General features: G+C 40.4%; 1 protein-coding gene, 1 long non-coding RNA gene and 1 other non-coding gene across 4 annotated transcripts in view; all 3 read right to left on the reverse strand.

The window, feature by feature from the left end:
* LOC127569568 (fibroblast growth factor receptor-like 1) overlaps positions 1-7508 on the reverse strand; it is a 135429-nt gene extending 127921 nt beyond the window's left edge. For both annotated transcript variants that reach the window (XM_052014329.1, XM_052014328.1), the window contains exon 1: positions 7165-7508. The gene's annotated coding sequence lies outside the window, so the exon portion shown is untranslated. The remainder of the gene's footprint in view (positions 1-7164) is intronic.
* Positions 7509-19171: 11663 nt separating this feature from the next.
* LOC127569984 (uncharacterized) lies at positions 19172-24471 on the reverse strand. The gene is made up of 5 exons (XR_007956284.1): positions 24288-24471; positions 23266-23324; positions 22327-22381; positions 19482-19607; positions 19172-19344 (listed from the first exon to the last, which is right to left on the reverse strand). It is a non-coding gene; the product is annotated as an uncharacterized LOC127569984 (long non-coding RNA).
* A 307-nt stretch (positions 24472-24778) lies between these two features.
* Positions 24779-24984, reverse strand: LOC127570099 (small nucleolar RNA SNORA74). Its single transcript, XR_007956302.1, has one exon. It is a non-coding gene; the product is annotated as a small nucleolar RNA SNORA74 (small nucleolar RNA).
* Between the last annotated feature and the right edge of the window lie 1554 nt (positions 24985-26538).

The following is a 26538-nucleotide window of genomic DNA, read 5'->3' on the forward strand; positions in this document are numbered from 1 at the left end:
TGCCAAGGAGCAGAGTGTAGATGAAAAAATAAGAGGCAACCAAAGACAGATCATTGGGTGACACCAGGGGTAACAGTGTGGATTTGGAGAGAGAAGATAATCAACCAGGCTTTCCAAAGGAAATCAGATAGGCCGTGAAAGGATTGCTCCATTGGGCTGACTCCTTCTGTGCTGTAACAATTATATGACTCTATAAGAACCCATGAATTGGGATGGGGATAAATATATTAGAATGGATAGAGGTTGACAGAAGGACAGAAAACAGAAGAGAAATAAATACATTATGTTCGGCACAGACACGGTGGGCTTGAGGGCCTATCCTGTGCTGTACTAATCTATAGGTGGGTCATCGCCAGGTTGCTGGTGGAGTGCCATAAGATCAGTGCTGGGTTCTCAATTATTAAATATATATCGATGACAAATGATGGGGCCAAATGTAATATATCCAAGTCTGCTGACTATACAATTGAATAGTATTTGACAACAGCAAAAACATTAGTGGAGAGACACAAGAGGTTCGGGAAAAGATGAAGACAGATATAGGAGGTGGCAAAAAATTCAAGGAAATCTGGAGATGAAAGAGAAATTGGAAATCAGGAGATGATGGCAGATTTGTTTGAGGAGTGGTTAGTAATGAGGAAGAAGAACCAACAGCAGGAACGATAATTGGGTGGTCACCAATTCAGTTGGAAATAGAGTTGATAAAGTGGAAACTGGGCTTAATGGACAAGATAAGTCAGACAGAGCACGAGTGGAGAAGGGAGTAAAAATTATAACAATGTAATATCAAGGCTAGTATTGAAAGGGACTCGGTAAAGCATACATAACATTTGCTTTCCTAGCTTCTTGCTGTACCTGCATGGTAACTTTCATGTTCAAGGGCACCCAAATTCCTTTAAGTACACAAAAACTAAAATGTTTCCAATCAGTTAGACAATTTCCTGCTTTTCTTTGCGATTTTCCAATATGAATCATCTCATCCCATGTTATACTCCATCTGACAGCTTCACCTCCATTCACCTCCATCTGTAGCCTAAAGCTGCTCCATTTTCCCTATCTAGCTTTGTGCAGTCAGCAGACTTGAACAAATTACATTTGGTCCCCTCATTTGTCATCGATATATATTTAATAATTGAGAACCCAGCACTCCACCAGCAACCTGACGATGACCCACTTATAGATTAGTACAGCACAGGATAGGCCCTCAAGCCCACCGGGTCTGTGCCGAACATAATGTATTTACTTCTCTTCTGTTTTCTGTCTTTCTATCAACCTCTATCCGTTCTAATATATTTATCCCCATCCCAATTCATGGGTTCTTATAGAGTCATATAATTGTTACAGCACAGAAGGAGTCAGCCCAATGGAGCAATCCTTTCATGGCCTAACTGTTTTCCTTTGGAAAGCCTGGTTGAATTTATCCCACCCACTCCCTTCGGGAATAACTCCCAGCTTTTCCCTCACATCATCCATGCATCTTTTGTCCAAATTGTTAAGTCTGTGTGTCTTGGTCCTTAAAGGGAACTGCTTTCCCCTTTCTAAACCCATTATTTTGTGTACCTTGGAGGCACAAGAGACTGCAGATGCAGAATATGGAGAATAAATCAAACTGCTGGAGGAGCTCAGTGGGTCAAGCAGCATCTGCAGAGGCAAAGGGATAGTCGATGTTTCAGACTGAAAACCTGCATCAGGTCTCCAAAGAGAGGAGGCAAACTTCTTCAAAGTGGGGATACTTTGAAAGGACTTTGCAGTGGAGCAGTAAAAAGTGACACAAGAGACTGCAGATGCTGGAATCTGGAGCAACAAGCAAACTGCTGGAGGAACTCAGCGGGTCAAGCAGCATCTGTGGAGGCAGAGGGATATGGGATTGAGTCCCGATGCAGGATCTCGACCTCAGACGTCGACTATCTCTTTGCCTCCACAGATGCTGCCAGACCTGCCGAGTTCCTCCAGCAGTTTTTTTCTTTGCACCTTGCACACCTCGATCAAATCATTACTCAGTCCTCTTTGCTTCAGGGATAAGAAGCCAGCTCCTCCAGGCTAGCTTTATAATTGAAATTTCTCCAACCAGGAACTATTCTAGTAAACTTTTTCTTCATTCTGTCTAGGTCCTTCACATCCTTCCTTAAATGGGGCGACCAGAATTGGACACAATACTCCAGTTCTGGCCTAACCAGTGTTTTATACTGGTTGAACATAACCTCCCTGCTTTTCTCCTCTGTACCTCCATTTATAGGTCCCAGGATCTCATTTATTTATATTTTCATGTGTAATAACCCTTTCTATAGCACCTTATTGAATACCTTTTGAAAACCCAAATTTAGTGCAGCAACTGGCTCCACTTTAATCACCAGGCTGGCTACATTCTCAGAATACACTATTAGATTTGTCAGGCATAATTTCCCTTTCATTAAAGCCATGCTGAATCTAAGTGCCTGGTCTCCATGCCCTTAATAATGAATTCTGGCATTTTCCTGATGACAGAACTCAAGTTAACTGGTCACTAAACCCTATTTTCTCTGTCCCTCTTTTCCTCTATGGTTGTGTTATATTTCTTCAGATCAACATGAATTGTTCCAAAAGCTGGAGAAGTTTGAAACATCACAGCTACCAACTTCTTTTAGAACCTTAGGATATAACTTATCAGGTCCAGGTGAATCAATGGCATTTAGCCCCATTAATGTTTTTTGGATATTTTTCTTTACTGCTATTAATTACTTTACCTTTCTCACTTTATTTATGCCTCAGATTCTTACCATTTCTGATATGTTTTGTATATCTTCTATAACAAAGACAGATAAAAGGTAGCTGTTTAACATTTCAACTGCTTTTTGTATTCCCCATTATAATTCCTTCCACCTTAGCTCTGAGGTGTTCCCCACATCACTTTCAATACACTCTTCCTTTTTATATACTTGTGGAATTTCTTGAAATCTCTTTTTACACTTCTTGTTATTTTGTTCTCAATATCTATCTTCTCTCTATCAATTCTTAGTCCTAATTTGGTTTACAGTCCTCAATCTTGTCAACATTTCATACCTTTTTTTTAAAGTATAATGTTATGATCAGATGTCTAATGGATAGATCACTTTTCCAAAGGAGTTTTTAATTCTGAAAATCATAAAATAGTTTTCTCAAACATTTGCCATTGGTTATCTACCATCATATGTTTTAGTTTCCCATTTACATGAGCCAATTCACCCATCATATCTACATAACTGAAATTACATTGACTGAAACAGTACGTAAAGTATCACTCTTGAACTCAATGTTAAATGCTGGTATGAACAGTCTTCCACAGAGGCTTCCTTACAATTCAACCATGGCTAATTACATGAGACAATATCTAAATTAGCTTGCTCCCTTGTTGGTTCCCTGCTAAATCATTTTTGTAAAAGTATCAAATGCCTTATATGACCTCTTCCTTCAAATATTTTTGTAAATTTTATTTTTCTCAATGTATATTAAAATCAAAGCTCCCGTATTTATTGCACAACTTTTATTACAAGTCATTTTTACTTATTAAAACTCAACAGAATAATGAGATCATTAGGGGGCTATAAATTAGTCCCGCCAGTGTTTTCTGTCTAATTTCTGCCCATACTGATTCTACTACCTGCTCCTCTGATCCCACACACTTCTTCAACACTATAGTTTTGCATTTCTTTATCAACCTTTCCTTTTCTATCTTGGTTCAGCACTATTTCCCAAAAATATCAAGCACCCTAGAATATTTAGTTCCCCATGTTGGTTGCCAAGCAACCATGTTAATATAATGATTACCAGATCAAGGTCATTTATCTCTATTTGTCTTATTGTTATGAACCCTTTATCAATTGATAAAAAGGCTTTCAATTTTAACTATTCCCCTTCATTTGATTATATTCATGCATTCCTTCCTTTCTGTCACTCTAACAATCCCTGCCCTTTATTGCTGCAACACTACTTATGCATTCTGTTTTTCTTCTTTCCACCTCAATGTAATTATGTATGGCATGATCTGTCTGGATGGCACGCAAAACAAAAGCTTTTCGGTATATCTCAGTACGTGACCATTATGAACCACTATCGCCCAATATCGCCAAATCTGCTACGTCGCTCTATGGCCTCAGTTTTTCTCCTTATCAATTTCCCATCACCTGAGCCACAACTCTCCGCACAGACTCCATTCCACACACATTCCAGCTTAGGCTCCCATGACACCGAGCTGTGCTATTGTACATCACAGAGTTGTGATACTGTACATAATACAAATCAGTTACACAAGGACATGAGGAACAGGAGCAGGGCAGGATGTATGGGCTCTCCCACATGCTCAGCAAGGCCATGACTGAACCTCTACAGCTGCTCCACATTCCTGCCCTTGCTCCATAAGCAGCTATCATATATCTGTGCTATTGCTTAAATATTTAAAGCAGAAGTGTGCAACTGTACGTAGTACATAGAACAATGATATTACACCAAGAACAGTAGTGATGTATCCTAATACAAAGCAGTGTCCACTAGTATAATGAACAGCAGCACTTCAGCAGCTGTTAAGTGCTTTGGGATGCCTTGAGGTGAGGAAGGTGGAGTATATTTGCATTTTCTTTTCGCACAGAGCTGTTTTACTGTCACAGACAGAGCAATGTAACAAATATGCATATGGTACCACAGAGCATCATTACTATTCTATACTATGTGTAATACGCAAAGTTATATATAGACATATAATAGTGTCACAGCTCTGTACCATATAACAACACAAGGTATCTGCCTGGATTCAGTGGGCAGCATTCTTGCGTTAGAGTCAGAATGTTATGGGCGCAATGGACTTGAAGATTCAGTTTAGGTTGACACTGCACTGCAGCACTGACGGAGCTCTGCATTATCAGAAGTGCCATCCTTCACACAAGATATTAAATATACCACTCACCCTTTCAGTCAGGTGCAAAATATCCTGTGATAAGAAGTTATCTTGGTAGCCAAGGCAATATTTACCCCTCAATCAATGTCACTAAATCAGGTCGTCTGCCAGTTATCGAATTGGCACTTGTGGGAGTTTCCTTTGTGCAAAAGGAACATTTCTCATGTGCAACAGTGGCTACACTACAAAAAACACTTGATCGGCAGTATTTTTTACCCTCTCACCCAGCTGTCTGACTACAACACAGTAGCATCACTGTATATAAAATATGTGCCATATCATTGAAAGAGCAGAGTCATTATGTGAAATATATAGGAGCGATACTGGAAATAAGAAATCGATACTATATTGCATTGTGTCACTGTATACAGTACAAGAGCATTATTATGTTACTCAGCAAAGATTTTTATTCTATTGTCTAATGCAAGAGGTATTAAAGTATTATTTTAAATAGGGAGGAATGTCACTATAAAAAGTACAGCAGTATTTTCAAAATTCAGTGGTTTTATTATCTAATACATCAATATTATAGTATGTACAGCGTATTAGAATAATCAAAGGATTAAAATATTATGTAACATGTGCACATTGGTATTTATATTATTAATTATTGTAAAACATAGGAGGGGGTTATTTTCTTCAGAGAATGTTATGCTATACCACCATGATATACTTCACAGTCCTCACTATAACATCCTGATTTGTTTCATGTGACTCTCAATGCAATATAATATAAATTTAATATAAACCTCAATTATAACTTTTTTTCTGGTGTACCATAACTGTAACTGGCATTGTAATGACCTCAGATACCTCACCCTCACTGTAATCATCTACTGCATTCATTCCTTTAATATTCCAACATAAAATGCAACACAGTTTGTAACACTGATACCAGATATAACTTCAAATATCCCTGCAGCCCTCTGATTTACTGAACACATATCTCTCACTGCAGCATTCTTTCTTATTCACTACATGCTTAACCAAAGCATTTTTTTCATATTCTCCACAATCGTCATTTTACCCTCAGAGTAACATTCTTTCATCTGCCTCTCACTCTCAGCATCTGATGTATCCAATGGCCCTCACTATAATATCATCCTATGCCACATACCTTCACAATAATAGTCTCATTAACTCTCTCACCAACATGAACATATAATCATACAACCCACTCCCCCCAAATATAGTCTCAAACTCCTTTCCCAACTATCCTACAGCTCTCACATCCAACCCCATCATGAAATCCCCTCTCATATCCCGGCTAATATTTTCATATAATATTGCTGATATTGGCATTCTTTCTAAAATCTATCCCTCAGTTGCAAACTATTAAATTCACTCTAAAAGCAGCTTTATAGAAACTCTACTTCTTAGATTTCAATATATTTTTCTAAACTTTAATATCGGTGCCTAACTAAATAGAAAGAAAAGAAAATAAAGTCTGGTGGTTTTATTTTACAGAAATGTTGAACAGTAGAAGCAAAAGCCTAGATATTAAAATTACAGCTAATTGTGGCTGTTGATGTTAATGAAATCAGGAACAAGCAGGCAGTGTTTTTTCAGCATAATTTCAATTGCTTTTTTAAAAAATCACTTTGCAAGTACAGTGACTTTTTGTTGAAGAGTTTAGATTTTTCCACTCCCAGGGCATAGAGTAAAGGACGCCCTTTATACTCGATTGTACCCAGCTGCACTAAATTTACATTATCCAGGAGGTACCAAAGAGCTTGGAAAGATCACCTTAACTCCTAATATTCCCCTTGTCTCCTGATCCTTCTCTGTCCCTTTCTTTATTCATTTCCCTCTCTCCTCTATTTTACTCACTCTTTCTGAACATTTTGTTTCTGTTAATAAAAACGTTAGAAGTAGCAGGAGCAGGCCGTTCGGCCCCTTGTGCCGGCTCCTCCAGTCAATAATCATTTTTCCTCAGCCCCACTTTCCTGCACTAACCTCAAACCCATTAACATCCAAGAATCTATCTCTTTCAGTCTCTTGTACCCCATCCAGCCCTGCTTCTTTGTCACTGATACTCTCTGCTTTTGCCTCCCACCTTATCTTTTATTGCGTGCTCGCTCACCTCATCCTGTCCCCTTATCATTTCTCTAGAATGTGTCCGCTTTTCTTACTCTCCACCACCCTCATTGGCGTCTATGCACTTTGTTCCTTTCAAACACAAACGCAAACACACTTTTTTCCTTCAAATAGTTAACACACACTGTAACATTCTCGGATGCCTCAGTAAAGCAACTTACCCCACGATATCTGCATCCACCAACTCAGACGGTTTTCCATAAACCTTTCACGATGGTAGTACAACAAACCATCGCACGCTGATCCAAAAATTATAGGCAATATTCCAATACTGAAACAAAAAAAAGGAACTTGAGGGTTTGCAAATTTCAGTATATGTATATTTTAGGAAAGGAGTTAATAATTTCCAGAATCTGCTGGTGGAGATCAACCGGGAGAACGATTTAAATGTCACTGTAAGATCCCTGGGAATTCACATCTCTTGGAAGCTCCCACTGAGTGTCCCAATATTAAACGATTCACTGACAACAGGCATGGCTGATTTTCTTTGCTATATATTCAAAGGGTTGTATCCCTGAGAGTGCGAGCCGGTCGGGTTGCCGCTGTCAGGTTGGCGGTGTCGGACACTGCTAAACGAGCCGCAGACTTCTCTGCTCAAACTTTCACACAACTTTCACAGAAACCCTAAAGTTTACGCCAATCAGATTGCGAGGTTGCTGGCCGGCGCCCTCTGCTGGGAGCTCCCAGCTATTGCCAAACACACTGGAAATGCACTGAGAAAGTTACTCGCCTTTCTGTCCATGTAGACTGTCATTCACTTTCTACCGCAATAATCATCAGCTGGTATTCAACCACAGACAGCATCACAATGCCCGTATAGAATCAAGGTAAGTCAGTCAGGAACAAGAGACCTGGAAAAAACCTTTCACCCAGATCTCTGTCACAGCAACGTTGAGACTAAATCTTGTATCCAACTAACTTTTAATTGCAACCGATTTCCTCAGCATATACTCGGAATTGATATCCGATTATTTCTTATTTCTCGTACAGAGAGGTTGTCCTTTGGTAATCTTGATTCTATTGACATCTCTGGCATCAAATATGAGCTTGAACTTTTCACCTTTATTTTTGGTTCAGTTCACGGCTTTTTGGGGGAGGGGGGTTTTATTAGTTTGCTGAAGTGAGTTAATTTCAGTTACTAAAGTTATTTCAGTCTCCGTAAATGGAACGAAATCAGTAAACAATAGTCATGGGTCAATATGAGAGGTCTCTGCACCAATCTTTGCGGGAATGATGCTCGGCGATTTGAAATCTACTTGTCCTGATCTTAGAGGAGTACTTGTGGGGGGACCCCTGCCTTTTGTTGGACATAGAAAAGTGGAACCAGTAAAGTGCATGTGAAATTAGGACAACAACCAAATATGTGAAAGAAAGATGAAAGTTTTGTTAAAATTGTTCAGTCAAAATCCTGGAACTCCCTGCCTAACAGCATTGTGGGTATACCCACACCTCAAGGACTGCAGCCATTCAAGAAGGCGGCTCACCACCACCTTCTCAAGGGCTATTAGGGAAGGGTAGTTAAGTGCTGGCTCAGCCTGCAAAGCCCACATCTCTTGAATGAATAGAAAAAAATGTCTTAAGGATTTCATGCCAGAGGCTGTATCATCCAGTAGAAATTTAGTGAATGGTCTCCAGTGGACAATCAATCTTTTGCACACAGATCAATCAAGCAGCTAACAGCCATGAAATACAAACACTAATGAAATATTATCTCTGGCAGGACCACTATCAGTGCTAAATCCACTTCATGGCAGATCTGATGATAAACTCACTCACTTAGGGTCATTTTTTATTGGTTGAAACCGAAAAATTCAAGCCCCACCACATATGGTGATACCTGTTGCACTGTATTTTGGTGGTACATACATCATTGCTATGAATGACCCTTGAGCAAGAGGGCACCTTCAGCCAGGTCTGTGCTTATGGAGAGTGCACCTGAGAGAATGTTGGGTTGGAGTTTGGTTCCACTGTGCTCTCCATGATGAATGGCAGACCAAAACTCTTGTCAACTCTCCCGGAACTATATCTCACTGTGGATGGGTGACACAATGTCAAAGAGTTATAGAGTAATACAGCATGGAAACAGTCCTTTCAGCCCAACTTGTCCATGTTGACCAAGATGCCTGCCTAAGCTAGTTGCCAATGCCCGTGTTTGGCCCATATCCCTCTAAATCTTGCCTATCCATGTACCTGTCCAAGTATTTTTTAAATGTTGTTATTGTACCTGCTTTAATCACCCAACCAGTGGCACAGTTTATAAACCTGCTGCCTCACAGCTCCAGTGACCCGGGTTCAATCCTGATCTCTGGTGTTGTTTGTATGGAGTTTGCACATTCCCCATGTGACTATGAGAGTTTTCTCCAGGTGCTCCGGATTCCTCCCATGTCCCAAAGACATGCTGGTTTGTCAGTTAATTGGCCACTGTAAATTGCTCCTAGTGTGTAGGAGAGTGGGAGACTCTGGTGGAGTTGATGTTAATGTAGGAAAAATAAAACATGGGATTTATGGGATGAAATAGGATTAGTGTAGATGGGTGGTTGATGGTCGGCATAGACTCAGTGGGCTGAAGGGCCTATTTCTGTGCTGTATGGATCAATGAAATGACTGAGTGCTTTTGACAACTGGACCTCAGTACTCCTGCAATTGAGTATAATGGCAATGAACACAGCCAATTGACCTATATTAAGTGTTAACGATACACCAAATATCAACTTTCAAGTTAACTTAGCAGCTATTGATAATATTGATGTAATTTGAACAAAGAATTGTCTGTTCAAAACGGAGCCAGGGTGAACAAAGTGATGGAGATAGGAAATGCGTGTAAAATATTCATGGATGTGAGGTGGGAGTAGAAAGTGGGAAAGGCAGCTCTGGGGATGGAAGGGACAATATGAGGAAGTGGGAATCCCCTTCTTGCTCCAAGCTGAGTTCTCTGACCAGCACTGAGGAGAAGTTGGTGCTGCAATTGATTTCAGCTCCTCGGACTCAGGAGGAGGAAAATTAGCTGGAATTCCTGCTATGCTCATTTATCCAATGATCTCTGCTGAAAAGTACCTGTATATGGAGGAAGGCTCAGGACTGGATTAGGATCAGTTATGATGCTGTCCAGGATGAAACAGGCTGACATGTCGAAAATGACTACTTAATTGAGGCATTGGGGGTCTACTGATAACTGGGGAATTAGACATAGTGAAGCCTTCAACAGAGGAATGGGTGGCACACTGTTGCAGCAGTTAGTGCTGCTATCACACTATCTGAGGGAGTGAGTTAGTGCTGGGTTCACACTATGTTAGGAACAGGATTAGTGCTGGGGTCACGCTATGTTAGAGACATGGTTAGTGCTGGGTTCACACTATGTTAGGGACAGGATTAGTGCTGGGATCACACTATACCAGGGACCAAGTTAGTGGCGGGGTCACACTATGTTGGGGATAGGGTTAGTGCAGGGGTCACATTATGTTAGGGACAGGGTTAGTACAGGGGTCACACTATGCCAGGAGTGACCCAGCAGATCCACTCCCCTGCCTCTCTCTAAACCCTGCAAATCCTTCCCTTTCAGATATTTATCCAGTTTTCTTCTGAATGCTATGATTGAATCTGTCTCCCACTACTACCCCTGACTGTGCACACCAGACCCCAACCACTCACATTGCTTTGTTTTGCCAATCACCGTCATTCATTGTCCTCTAGTTTCTGACCCCTCTGCCAAAGGGATTTCTCTACTACTCTGCCAATACCCTGCAGGCATTTTAAATATTATCATCAGATCTTCTCGCAACCTTCACATTCCAAGGAGAACTTTCCCAGCTTGTCCAGTCTAATGTCCCACATTCCTGGAATCATTTTGGTAAATCTCTTCTGCACTCTCTCCAAAGCCTTCGCATCCTTCTGAACCAGTGGTTTGTAAAAGTTCATCATGACCTCCTTGCTCCTGTGCTCATTGCCTCTATTTATAAAGCCCGGGATCCCATATATATTTTTAATCAATCTGCCTGCCACTTATGATGAAGCATGCATTGTACTGCAAAATCTCTATTTTTGTATCCTCTTTAGAATTGTGCCCTCTAACTTATTTTGCCTTTTTCCATTCTTCTGACCAGAATGTAGTATTTTGCATTTCTCTGCCTAAAGTTTATCGTCATTTATCTGCCCCTTCAACTAGCCTGTTCATATCTTCATAAAATCCGTTCCTATCATCCTCACATTCACCAAGTTTTATGTCATCTGCAAATTTGGAACTGATGCTTACACCTACCCCCCAAATTCAAACAATTAAAACATATTGAGAAAACCAGTAGTCTAGTACCAAACCCCAGGGAGCTCTGCTGTACACTTCCCTCCAGTCAAAGAAACACACTTTAATCATTACTTGTTCTTCTCAGTTACTTAGCTATTTTGTTTTATCCATGCAGCCACAGATCCTTTTATTCCCTCAGCTTCAAGCTTTATCACATAGCACTTTATCAAATGCCTTTTGGAGGTCCAAAAGGAAGTCTACAGTTCCTTTGTCAACCCTCCTTGTTATTTCATTAAAAATCTTTATTTAATAGGTTAGACATGATTTGCATTGAAGGATAAGCTACTGGCAGGGCACTGTGGAAAATACCCGTGGTCATTTTGAAAATAGTGGCATGGGATCTTTTAGGTCTACATGAAAAAAACAGACAGGGTCTCAAGTCTCATCTGAAAGACAGCAGCTCTGATGATACAGTACTTCCTCAAATCTGAGGTGGAGCACCAACCTAAATTTGAGTGTTTGGGCTTCCAAAGTGGGAGATGAACCCACAACATTATGATTTGAATCAAGAGTGCTTGACACAGTTAATACATCATACAGGTGTTACTGCAGAGTGGGAATTGTGGTGCTGAAGCACAGAAGTAAATAAGTTTCTACTCCCTGCAGACCAGATTGTGACTCTAATTGCACATTTACTAATAATGTACCACCAAATGCACAAAAAAAAAGCACTGATTGGTGTAATTAGTTCATGAATTGATACAGGCACTCTGGTGTTCTCATAGTCTTTACATAGTGGAAGAATAAACATTTTACCAGACTGCAGGACTAAAGCTACAAACTATGAATCAGATTATTAAAGGTGAAAAGCAGACTCTGCCAAATTAGAGAATGTTTAACTAACATCCTGTCGGAAATCTGAAGTACAAGGTGGGGCATTATGTAGCTCTCTTAATGGCATCCAAACTGCATCTAGTAATATGGAATGTGGAATATTCACCATCATCACAACAGCCTTGAGAACTAGGGAGTTCTCCTTGAAACTAGCATCAGAGCAAAGCAAGCAGTCCCCTTGCTAACTCATCACCGATTGTCTATCGAGCAATGAATTGCACCTTTAATATGCCAAGGTACTTCACAGATCTGTTATCAACAAGGCTTATCCTTGAGTCACATAAGTAGATAAGTTACCAAGAACTGACCAAGGAAATAGATTCTAAAGAGCATCTTGATGGAGGGAAAACAGGTGGGGAGGTTAGGGAAGGAATTTCAGGACTCAGTGGCTGGCTAAATGTAGGCAAATGGTGGGGTGATGAAAATCATCCAATCACAGGTAAAGTATGTGGACTTTTCAACAACCCACAGTCTAGCCACAGTCCTAAACTGATTAAAAAAGTAGGTTTGTAAGTACCTATAATGTTCCGCAAACTGCTGCTGCGAGTGTGCCAGAGGTATGTAGGGACTTACCAGATGGAATTCATGAAGCTAGTGAGAATGGAGCCAATACAGAGGTCAACACAGAAGCCATGATCACTGCCCTTGAGATCAAATCTTTCTGGTATTTATGAGTGCCTCCATACCAGGAGGGGATGAGAGGGGAGGGAACAGGATGTAAATATTTCAGTGTTTGCCAACAGCACTAAACCGGTTGGGTTGTGGATTGGGAGTGGCTTTAAGTTGGCTTAGACAGATTGAGCCAAATGAGCAGAAGTTTGGCAAAAGCAATATTCCATGGATGAACGTGCAGTAATCCAGTTCAATGGGGAAAACAGAATGGAGGTGTATTACTTAAATAGCATAGAGTGGGAAGTAATGATTTACAGAGAGACCTGGGTGTTCTTTTACATGGTCATTGAAAGCAAACATGCAGGTGCAACGAGCAGGTTAGGAGGCAAGTGGTTCATTGGCCTTCACAGGAAAATGATTTGAGTTCAGGAGCAAGGATGTCTTGCTACGATTATACAGAGATCACAGTTCGAATATTGTGAGCAACTTTGATCTCCCTACTTAAGAAAGGATATACAGGACAAGAAAGACTGCAGATGCTGGAAATCTGAAGCAACACACAAAATACTGGAGGAACTCAGCAGGTCAGGCAGCAGCTATGGAGGGAAATGAACAGTCGATGTTTCGAGCTGAGACCCTTCACCAGACCTGATGAAGGGTCTCAGCCTGAAATGTCGACTGTTCATTTCCCTCTGTAGATGCTGCCTGACCTGCTGAGTTCCTCCAGCATTTTGTGTGTTGTTAAAGAAAGGATATAGTTGCTATACAGGGAATACAATGGAGGTTTAACCAGACTGGTTCTGGGGATAGCAGAGTTGCTATATGGGGAGGGATGAGGTTGATCCAATTTGCATTCACCAGAGTTTAGAAGAATGAGGGGGAATCTGAAGGCTTTAAGAAGAAAATAGGTTTCTAGATGCAAAAGGTGTCAAGGGACATGGGGAGAGAATGGGAATATGGTATTGAGGTAGATGATCACCATGATCATAATGAATGGCAGAGCAGGCTTGAAGGGCTGGAAGGAGGCCCCCTACACCTATTTTCTAGGTTTCTATGCAACCTACTTATTTCTGGCATGGTAGCACCTGCAGCCAGTCATTGTACCAGACCTGTTTTTCTGAGAGACAGCCTAGATTCTAGGCCAATCATCCCCAACGTTTGCTGCTCCTGTAGTCTATCCCCACCACCACAACTCTAATGCACCCTGCCCTCTCCCCACTGTGCCCCAACTACCTAACCCACACACATAGAATCCATGAAATTTAGATGAGGAATTGGAAGCAGTTAATTGGAATTGAAAGCAGTGAATTGGAAGCAGTTCTGAGATTTACTAAACTAATATCTGGAATGGGTGGGTTGTCACGAGGAAAGTATATCAACCTTGGCTTGTATCCTTGAGTTTGGAAGAGATGACTTGATTGAAACTGAAGCCTGAGGGGTCTTGCAGAGTGGATGTAAAGACTATTACTTATTGTGGGTGAATCTATGGCTAGGGGTCACTAGGGACTATGAATTTAAGATGATTGGGATGAAATTGTTTTGTGGGTCATGAGTCTTTTGAACTCAAAGGGTGGTGGAAGCAACCTTTGAATATTTTTAAGGTAGAGGTAGAAAAGTTCATGATAAACAAGGGGGTGAAAGGTGACTGCAGTTATTGGAATGTAGAGTTTACGTTGCAACCAGATCAACCAAAAAAAGTCTGTGGTATTACAGAATGTTTAACTGACACCCTCTCAGACCTAAAGGACAAGGTGGAACATAATTCTCTTAAATCAAACTGCACTTCTGCCAGAACATCTCTCGTGCATCTAGTAATATGGAATCTTAAGCCAGTAATCACAACAGCCTGGAGACTTGTGCAGTTTTCTTTGAAACTAACATCAGAGCAAAGCAAGCAGTCCCATTGCAATAACTTGTCACCAACTTGTCCAAGGTGCTTCATTGGATAAGTTACCTAAAGCTGACCAAACAGGTAGGTTCTAAAGAGCACAATGCAGGAATGAAAGGTGGGGTTTAGAGAAGGAATGGCTAGCTAACAGAAGTTAAATACTGGGGTGATGAAAATCATCGTACCACACCAAGAATGTGGACTCTCAGTAACCCATAGCCAAGTCAGGGTCCTAAGCCTTTGTAAAATAGAGGCTGGTGAAAACCCATGATCATTTCAGCAAAGATGAAAAACACAATGATGTTGGAGGAACTCAGCAGGCCAGGCAGCATCCATGGAGAAAAGCAGGCGGACGTTTCAGGTCAGGACCCTCTGCAGTCCTTTGTTTCTCTATTGTTTTAGCAAACTTTGGTATGTCACCAAAGACTCTTGCAAATTTCTATAGCTGTACGGTGGAGAGCATTCTGACTGGTTGCAGCACCGCCTGGTATGGAGGCTCCATTGCACAGGATTTAAGAGACTGCAGAGGGGTTATAGATTCAGCCAGCTCTATCATGGGCACAACTCTCCCCACCATCGATAACATCTTCAAGAGGCGGTGCCTCATTAAGGCAGCATCCGTCACTAAGGACCCTCACCATCCGGAACATGGCCTCTTCTCGTTACTACCAGGAAGGAGGTACAGGAGCCTGAAGACCCACATTCAATGATTTAGGAACAGCTTCTTCCTCTCCGCCATCAGATTTCTGAACAGCCCATGAACACTATCTCGTTACTCCTTTATTTTGCACTATTTATTTTGTAATTTATAGTAAATTTTATGTCTTCGCACTGTACTGCTGCCACAAAACAGCAAATTTCACGTTGGTTTTAATTTTAAGTCGGTGTTAGTACACTTGATTCTGAAATTGCTGTATCACCAGAGGCATTCCCCACTTAATTCCTGTAATTTTTTTACACTCATGCACCCATCATCTCCACGCTGCACCCACATTACGCTAGGGGCAATTATAGTAGTCAATTAACTTGCCAGCGCATCTTTAGGATGTGAGAGGAAACAAGAATAGTCAGGGGAAAACCATACAGTCCAGTCAGTGAGAATGTGCAAGCTTGACAGGGATAGCATCGAAGGTCAGAACTGAACCCAGATTGCTGGAGCTTTGAGGCAGCAGCACTCACTACTGTGCTGCACTATAAATGTAGTAGACTTACAGCTCGATCTAATGCCTCAGTCTGTGGCCTTGTATGAATAGCTCACAGCTTTTCAAGGTGTTTTACTGGACATTACTTGGGTTACTTTCATGACATTTTAAGAATAACTTAGTTATTAGATTCCTGCACCAATGTATGGTTAGTGCTGCCTTGTATAGATCAAGGGCGAAAACATGATTGAAATATCCTGTGCAATTTTGAGCACTAACTTTAAAGCGCCATCAACATATTGGCAGATGATCTGGAGAAGAGCCATTAAATCACTGTGAAATTTAGATTCTATATGATGTAGAGAAGCTGGAGAACTGAACATTTCCACTAGAGTAAAGATAAAAGGAAGAGGTCACATTCATCAGGAATGATTGAACAGAGAAGGCTCTGATTATTGTTTCTAAAAACTTTCCCACAACCAAGGTTACATTTCTGAAGAATTTCCTGTTGCATTTTATGGCGTTGAGGATTAATACAATCACAGTGTCTGTGCTGAGTCAGAAGGTCTCAGTGGGGCTGTGTTTCTTGCTGCAATCTCTCCAAATTCAGGAGAAAGGTCAAATCCTTAGGTCCTTTGACAATGACGTGAATGTTACCTGAAATTCAGGATTCAGCTCAGCATTGTTTCTACAAAGTACAGCAGTTAAAACCCTCAGCTCCGCATGTTGCAATTGGGAGAGATTGTGAAATGCACCAAATAATTGACAATTTTTTTGTTAATGGTATCTGGAAATGGTGAAATACACTCTGAAATATCCATAAAATGAAGTGGCACAATCTAATACAATCATGAGCAGCAGTTAAGATGGGTGTCTGAGCACTGTTGTGACATCTGGAAAATTCAAATTCAGTAACAGTGGCTATCGCTAATACTTTACAACTTATTAATATCTGAACTAACCAAAGCTAGGTTACTTCTAAGGTCAGCAGTGTGAAATCATAACTGTTCCTTCAAGCTAAGACCTCCAGAAAGGGATTCTAATTTGTATAAAGTGGAGAAATCCAAGGAGATAGTACTGCTACTGTAGTGAAGTACTGCTTGTTCCCATTCCCACAAGGAACTGGGAATAATCCTAAGGTGACTACTTTCTTTAACATTCTCCACAGCCCTCAAAGATCTGGCTATAGGACCTCCTTTCCTGCCCTCTCAGTTTATTGGCAAGATGTGCACTGAGGTGTAATGTCTCACCCCACCACTACTAAATTCCTGATCTTTTGCACACTACTGAAGCTGTACCTCATTTTAAGGTGCACTCTGCATTCACTTGTAAGAACAAATGAGAAGTATTCAATGCCTGTTATAGTTTGACTAGATTTCCTCGTTCCTAACTAGTTCCATTCTCCTTCCTATTCTATTGCCTCTGGATTCTCACTTAATATACTCAATTCTATTTGAATCTAGACTGGAACACTTAGCTTGAAAGAACAGCACTAAACAAACACCTCAAGAGAATCTAATGACCTTAACCTAGTTTATTTCTTACAATGCGAGTTCCTATTTCTTCCTAAATTTTGAGTGAGTTATCAATAGGTTCTTGTTTACCAAAGGCCCCCATTATTGCCTTCATATTAAGTTTTTGACCTTTCTCCTGAGCTTGGTGCAATTGCAGCAAGAACCACAAACCAACCCCAGACTTTACAACTCAGCACAGACATTTCATTATACAACTCAACTCATAAACACAGCAGCAGGAAATTCTTTGGAAATTTAACAATGTTGCTGGAAGAACTCAGCAGTTCCTCCAGCATCATCATGTATTTCATCTAGATTCCAGCATCTGCAATCCTGTTTCTCTTCTTTGGAAATTTAACCTTGGTTGTGGAGAAATTTTTTTTTAGAAACAGTAGTCAGAGCCCTTCTTTCTTCAATTGTTCCCAATGTAACCTCTTCCTGCATTTGAGTGGAAACAAGTTCAGTTGTCCAATTTCTCTGCAGCTCTTCCCCGGATTATGCCAATACATTGATGGGTCTTTAATAAAGTTAATGCACAAAATGGATATTCCAAACAGGTTTTAGCCCTTGGTCTAAACAAGGTAGGACCAAATTATTCAACCATACATTGGTGCAGCAATCCAATAATTTATTCTCAAAATGTCATGGCAACCTAAATACCCAGTGAATCACCTTGAGAAGATGACACAAAGATGTGATATATACAAGAGTTGGCCAGTTTGCAGAATCAGACGCATAAGTGTACTATATACAAACAGTAGAATAGCTCTAGTGAGCTAGGTTTGATTTAAACTTACAGCTTGCACATTCTTCTTGTGACCACATGGTTTTCCCAAGTGCTGAGTTCATCTCACAACCCAAAGAGGTGTTGGCAGGTTAATGGAATACTATATCGCCCTTAGTGTAGGTGGATGGCAGAATCAGGGTGGAGTTGATACATTCAATGGTGAATAAGTTACAGGAAATAAGTGGGGGAATAGGACCAATAGGATTGCACCAAAATCTGGCAGACTTCATGGACCAAATAGCCACCTATTATGTACAAAAATATAAATGTCCAGGACAAACAAGTTCTGTAATGACCAAGGAACCTACTGAAACCCAAGAATCACCTTCAGTGCTCCTAATTCCAATATTTACTTTTCAAATATTGAATTCTTGCTCAATATTAATGCTTCTCCTCACAAAAAAGCAGCTCTTCACCAAGGATTGCATTCTATACATACATGATTACTCCCTCCAATCACATCTTTCTGACAGCTATTACCTTTTTCTTCAATATCCATTTTTCTTTTATCCAATCCCCAATTTTCACTCACTGGTTTTGCTATTCCCATTCTAAAGCCCCCCCCCCCCACACCCTCTCCATTACTTATTGAAGAGTTATGCACATTTCAAATTATATGACTGGTCCCAGAAAACCTAGAGGAAACATTTCCTGGCCCAAGTCTTGTTGTGTTTACTGGTAGCCAATGTCAACAACAAGTCAGCTAAAATGAGTTCTGTGCAGGTGGCTTGGGTAGCTGGGATGTAATGGATGGAGGGTCAGGAAGGCATTGCAGTCATGGGGACAGACTGCAGCAGCAAGAGGATGACTGGCATTAAATCTAGGTTGTCCCCATAGCAAACTTAGTGGCTGGCTGCAAGCACTACAATACTAGAAACAAATAGGTTACCCAACTTTGCCCCCTTTGTTATGGGGCTGCTTATGAATATTAAAACAATGAGCTACTGGGTCATGACACAGCTAACTTCTGTCCAGGACTTCAACCCAAATTTGAAATGTTTATTACCAGTAAACCAATAAAAACCTCGATCATTGTTCAACATTTCTAGAGTCATGCACATCAGCATAACAGTATACAAGGAATACAAGCAATCTGCACATCATCCAATGTTTATTTGTGTTAACAGCATGGGCCACAAATTACAGATTTGTCTTCATCAATCATGGTAGGTGCTGCAGATTGAACAGCAGAGATCTTTACTTGGGAATACTCTTAGAAAGCTTCATACTGGTTGAATTTCTCAAGCATACAGATGCCTTTGAACACCTAATACCACAAAAAAAGAAAAACATGTTAGAATTAATGTGGTTAAAATGGGCAGAAATTCAACATGGCCAATGATCTGCCAGTAGCACTGGGACCAAATTCAAGGCAGTTTCAGCATTAAGCAGTTGAAAGCTCACCTGCTAAATAGCAAGTTGATGCATCCCAACTCAAATGGCAATAGCTGGTTCACAACATCCAGACTGCATCAATAATGTTGACTTATGGATCGTCACTCAGTGTGATGTTGACATCAGTGATAATCCCTGGAAAAATAAACTTGCAATATTACCACTGTATGTTATCATTTTCAAGGCACCTACAAATGACATTTGGCAATACAGGCACCATATCAAAGCCAATAATCAAATCTGACAGCTAACTGTTTCACAACACCTGCAGTTCAGACTGCTCATTCATTCAGCCAGTGCTGTTGGTTTTCTGTATAGCCCTTTGTAAACTCTCTGGCGTGCACAGAGCTATCTCTGACAGCAAGGCTGAGCAGCCAAATAGCAGTCAGCATGATTTACATTTTATAGAGTCCAGGTTCCACTACTAAAAATAGTTTCAGTTAAGTAATAAAATTAAATGTTGGGAAAACTAGAGAAACTTAAACATTTCAGGCCAATAATTTTGATTCAGAACTGAAACATTTATTTACATCAATGTGCTGTCTCTGAACACTTAGTCTACCCATCAAATTTAACCTAGATATTTAATACTTGCAGCAATAGAATCTGTAACATGGCAGAAGAGTCTCCAGAAAGCCATAATTTCAGTAGATCCATCCAGGCACTGAACAATACTGATTACACTTGTAGCCTTGTTACAGCTCAGTCTGAAAAATGACAGAATATGCCCAGCAACAAAAAAAAAAATCAGAAGGCACTGCTACCTGGATGTAACTATTAATTCAATTCTAGCCCACAAGATAACACAAACTTCTGACTGGCAAATCAATGCAGCATATCAGAAAGCAATTGGGTGTGTTACAGGTCTTTTAGTCAGACAGCTGTGGAGGATTAAAACCACTTTAGCCCGTGCCAAGTCCTGTTTATGATCTCCCAAGAATGATTATCATAGCTAGGAAAAGCCTATGCCATGATTGTACGTACTTGGTAATGTGACTGACCACACAATCCTACACAAGCTAACTAAAGTAATAACAAGCATCCTGTTGGCTATAATAGATCAGCTGTTGAACCAGTTACTATTCACCTGAAGCTGTACATATTGTAAGCAGACTGTATAGGATACTAGCAATAAGACATCTGGAATATTGTATACAGTATTGGTTATAAGGATGTTATACATTGGAAGCAGTTCAGACAATCTTCACTGAATTGTCCAGAAGGGACAAATATCTAAGACTGGACAGTCCAGGCTAGTAGCCTCCAGTATGGAAAAGTGAGAACGTTGTGACAAGGTGGCCATAGAGGATGCTTACTGTGAGAATCAAGAGTTACAGGTCAGTGTTTTAAAAAGGGTCACCCATTTAAGACAAGAGCTGATGTTGACAGTGTGAGCTCTTGTACATCTGTTCCTTAAGGGTAATGGAAGCAGTCTTGATTTTTTTGTATAAAAAAATACAGAACTAAAAGGGTGAAAGGTTATCAAAGTTAGATAGGAATGGAGAGTTGAGGTTACAGTTAGATCAGCCATAATCTTATTAAATGGCAGGATGTGCCCAAGGGACCAAGTGGCTTTCTCTGCCTCAAATTCACATTTATATTCTCAGCAGGCTAGACAGCATCTGACAAAAGAAACAGGTAATACTTTGGGTCAAAGGCCCTATGACAAAACTGGAAAGAAAACCAATTAAATCAAATGCCCTATCCACAACAACTTGAAACCCAGTTAATTTTCTTTTCCAGTTTTAAAAGTTTTCCAACCCAAACATTAATTGTTTCTAAGATTATTTCAAATGTATTGAAGATTGATTTACAACCTCATCCTATCACTGCAATTTTTGGATTACCAAGGATAGAGTCTGGCCATCTATCTGCCTCTGCTAACCATATGATTGCCTGTGTTACAGTAATGGCCAAATGATCCATTTTGCTTAAATGGAAGGATCCAATACCCCCTACTACTTTTCAATGGTTCTATCAAACTATATCATGTTTAAACTTGGAAAAAATTAGGAGTGGTACTGTTGATCCTTCACTTAAATTTGAGGAAGTTTGGAGTCCATTTATTCAATATTTTCACATGATATAGATCCCCCTGTAATAACCTTTCAACTTAGAGGAATGGAGTTGATGACATAATATTGCTCTGTTTCTACTGAGAAATTTTAGTCCATTTTTTTTTGAAATTTTTTTTGTTTAGCTTAGTTTGGTTTGATATATTGTTTATAATTTTTCTTATTGTTTTGGGGATTTTTCTCTTATATTTATATAATTTTTCTTTCCTTTCTTTTATATTATATTCATTTACTAAGAGATCGTTGGACCTGCAGATTTTTTTTATACTTTACTGTTCTTTATGATTATCCATGCCATGATTGTTCTCCTGATCTTTGTATTACATGTACAAACATTGATGTTATATATTAATCTGTATTAATTTGAAAACTAATAAAAAGATGGAAAAAGAAAGACAAACATTAATTGTTTCTCTTCCCACAAATGTTGCCTGACCAATTGAGCATTTCCAGCATCAGCAGTATTTTTATTTCTGTGGAGTGAGAAAAGTTAACACAGATGGCTGACCTCTCAAAACTGGACATCAGTTGCAATCAAAAAAGTCATTAACTGCTTCTCTTCAAGATGCTGCTTGGTCTGCTAGTGTCAGCATTTTTTCCTAATTCAGAAAATGCAGTGTTAGTAAATAACTGCTCCCAGAACATTAAATCAATGGTAGAAAAAGGTGCCCAATGACAAGAACCAAAATTTAAAAAAAAAGACATGCACACTAAAAACCAACCATTCGGATCAAACAGGATACAAAACACTTTCAGATGGCATAATTACAGCAAGTTACCTTAGCTTCTACCTTGAGCTGAAAGCACTGGTCTTTTCAATCAGGTTGTCCCATCCTAAAGATCAGAAGCAGCAACTTATTGGCAAGGTCCAATTTATAATTCACAGAACACCATCACCAGAAGAGCAAGTGTATGGTTACAGAATAAAAGATCTGCACTGACACCCACTGCCCAAACTGATGACAACCAAAGCTTTTAGTGGAGTATGACCACCATAAGACACTGACAGCAGCACCTGCATTGAGATGAAGGAAGCCAACCGTGAATGGTTTAGATGGAAGAGTCAAAAAAACATGTACATACCAGACACCCCACAAACAATGCTCACTTTCTGCAGGAACTAGTCCCATTCCAACCAGGGAACAACTTAAGTACCCTTCAGTCCAGCAATATTTTCTATTTTCAGACCAGTAAATCCAAGAAACTGCAGACACCTCAAACATTTCAGGCTGTCTCATCAAAAACTGGCGCAAAGAACAACTAATCTGCTGCAAACACCCAGAATTCCCTATCCAAGAGTCATGGATACTCATGGGACTGAGAGAACACATGGAAATTGGAGAAGGCAGAAACCCATTCTGATGGACAAGTTCAGCCTCAAACTTACTGGAATAGCCTGCCCTTCTCCTATTACTTTGTATATCCATGCAATCTTTTGTATACAAATTATACATTTTTAAATATTAAAAGAATCAATGGCTATGTGGGTTAGAAAAGGGAAATGGGGAAGGTGAAAGATCAACCACTATCAAACTAAATGGCAGAGTAGGAGAGAGGTGCTTGAGGGGCCAACTCCTGCACTCCTTTGATCTCGTGTTCTTTTAAATAGGGTACAAAGATAACAGACATAGCTAATCTGTAGGCTTCCATAACAATATTGGAGTTTGCCACCAAAACAGATCTAAAAACATCAAAGTAGGGGAAGAAATACAACTTACCTGACACCTTTAAGGGAAAAACATCTTTGACGTTGCATCTGTACTAAACAGAAGCCCATCTGAAAACAAAAGAGCAAATATACAGAATTAAAACAATTGCAAGCATGTCTACTGTCATTGCCAGGACTACTGTTATCCAGCCCCCCTTCGCTATTTAAGCTGTTAGCCCAAGAAGTCACAAAACTAACATTAATATGTCAGCAATATCTAATCACCCTGGACCTTGAAGGTATTAGGATCAACAACAGTGGTATTAGTTCAAAGAACCCAACATGCAATCAGTAGATTTGCACATTTCAAATTTTGCCCCAAATTTTCAAAGCATACCAAAGGAAGCAATTTTTTCCAAGCCACAACATTTCAGGATAAAAATATTTTAAAGCATCATATTAATTTACTTTGCCATGTTGTTTGCATGCCTAACATGACTCCCAAAACAGACACTATCCCAAATTGTGAAGTGAAGAGATCAGGTGGACAGAGGAAGATTCAGGATGTGCTCAAAGGCAGACTAATCCCAGTTCATGATCAAGTGAAACAGTGTTCAGGACAGCACTGAGAACTTTAAACTCATACACTGCAAGCACACAGAGGCCTGCCCTCTGTGGAAGACACCGTAGTTCTCACATTGGCCCCCCTCAGAACTCGAGGAAGCAGGTCACCTTCGATCCCACAAGACCAAGATATCCAATGGGGAACAACACCTGGCCTATTGCACCTCTACTTGTATTGCCAGAAAGCAACGCTGAAGAAAATGCATAGCAAAGGTACAGCTAAACCAATGGGCAGCCCAGCAGTGTTAAAAACACCTTGATATATCCATTACTTTACAGAGGTAAACCTTCAGAGTCCCAAAGACTGTAGATCATGCAAACCACATCCAGAGAAATGCTAATTAGTGGGTGAAACCAAGCCCCAGGTTTACAAGCTGTCAAAGATCACATCAAAAACTTAAATTATACTGTTAAGAAGTTTTAAAATTAAAACACCCAAAAGCACAATGCAAAATACCCAAAACTTACCCTATTCTTGGAATTACACCACTCCATTCAAACAAATGACCCCCAAATCTGTGACAGGTTTAACCTGGTGCAAGCTCAGCAGATGAATTTTGCCACATAACTGAAGCTGGTGCTTTAGTGCAAGCATCTTCTCAAAAACTGTCCAGGGTCCCAATTTAGCCACTGCAAAAGAGTTGAGTGCAGATCAAAATGGCAGACAAAGGATCACTCCATATCATGTAGAAGACAAATTAAAGATTAATAATGAAGAAAGCTGACAATGCACACCCACTGCTGCAAACTAAACAAAGCAATAAGTTTCTGACTGAAGCCTCAATAGTACAAGTTTCACTGATTGCAGCAGCAACAAGTAGTGTATTTATCAAGTTCATTGTGTTCATTTATGTCACCTAAAAACTACCAGGATAGTTAAGTGCTTTGCAGTAATACACATTTTTTCTCATAATGCAGCCATAGTGAAAACTCAGGTCAAGCATTAAGTCAACACTAATCATGTATGCAACCAGACTAGGACCACCTATATGGACAAATACAGTGGCCCACTCAAGGATGCACAGTGCTGCCTAGGCTTATCATTAACCATCACCAGAACAGCAACAGTTAACTGCCAGGGTAAGAGAACAGCACCATTCATTTCCCAGCAGTGTAACGCCAGCACAGGCACAGCACAGCACTGGGCAGCTGACTTACCACTGGGGAGATTAAAAGCACCACCTACCAGATCAGGAATTTCCAACTTTTTTTTGAAGGGGTGGGAGGAGAATGGAGTTGCAGGTGCAAGGAAAAAACTACTTGCAGAGCCACGTTTTTCAAACATCTAATATAAATTGCAAACCCAACCCAGTCCAGCAACACCCCAATTCTCCCACCATTGATTCCTTATCCACATCAACATTTGCACCCAAGTTGAGCTCAGTCCTATTATCATCTGTGCCTTCAGCTTTTTAAGACTTAATATTCACTTCTAAACCTCTGGTCTGTAATCCTTCAACCTCATACTAAAAATGTTTCCAGAAAAAGTAAACATTTTATCTAGTAATGCAGCCATAGCGACAAATCTCAGCTTCAACTAAGCACCACCTTGAATTAATGGTTAATTCAAATTCTTAGGTTCAGTGTCAAAGCACTTTGATTAACAGCTGGATACATGTTTGGACATTGGGGCTTGATTAAACAATCCAGCACCTACCAATTAATATTCAGAAGTGCATAACTATAGAACTAAGTCAACTTTCTAATCAATTTCACTCCGAGGGAAGATACAAACTGGGTCATTCTAAACTAAGCTGCTTTTCAACCTGTTCAGTAAAACCCGTGTGGCCCAAATGCAATTTCAAACTACTCCCAAACTCGAGGAAAGGACAGCATTCAGCTGGTGCGCTACAAACCCCGATCATCACGGTCAGCGCCAGACTGACTGGGGGGCAACATGCACATTAAAGGCCTGCAGCTCTCTGCGAACAGACGTTGCCTCTGCACCGCGCCATACGCGAATCAGTCGCATTACTCGCTCCTTCCCCCACGCCAGGCCCGGCACCAGCCGCAAACACATCGGAGGGAAATAAAGCTACAACTTGCTCCATATAAAGACCCCCAGGCTCCTCATCACCTACTCTACCGTCCTACATGGGCCGTACAGCCCAGCAGACCCCTGGCTCCCAGGATGGCACCGGATTAACTCTCACCTTAACACTGGCAACAGGAGAAAAGGACGGCCCGCTCCCCAACCACATTATATATACCGCTCTGATATCGCGAGATTTCCGATCTCAGACCACCAGAACACGCATGCGTGCTCCGGCTGTGATACTTTGTACGATGAGTTGCCATCTTTACTCATGGCAAGAGGCAGGTGCCAGGATGCAAACTGCACTCAGTGTTATGTTTGTTCTTCACCAAGAGACAAACTTCGCGTGGGTTTAACATCTGAACATTTATTAGAAACAACAACAGACTGGCTTGCTTTCCCGCTCTTTTACAGCCACTTGCATTGCCTACTGGGAACTGTAGTTCTTTATTATAACTACATAACAACCCATAATAACACATCTTCCCCTTTTAAAGGAAAACAAACACCATACTTTGTCCTTATAAACCTGCCAAGAACCCTTGTCCACTCAGCAGCTTTCAATCAGTCTCTGAGGTGGATTTATGGTCCTTTTTGGTCTGTTACTTGATTTCGCAGGTGTGTTGCTTTCATTTGCTGCATTACTATTGGTGTTTTCCTGGGAACTCTGGTCCACATGTTCAT

This window comes from Pristis pectinata, chromosome 4 (assembly GCF_009764475.1).
Source record: "Pristis pectinata isolate sPriPec2 chromosome 4, sPriPec2.1.pri, whole genome shotgun sequence".
Classification (NCBI taxonomy): domain Eukaryota; kingdom Metazoa; phylum Chordata; class Chondrichthyes; order Rhinopristiformes; family Pristidae; genus Pristis; species Pristis pectinata.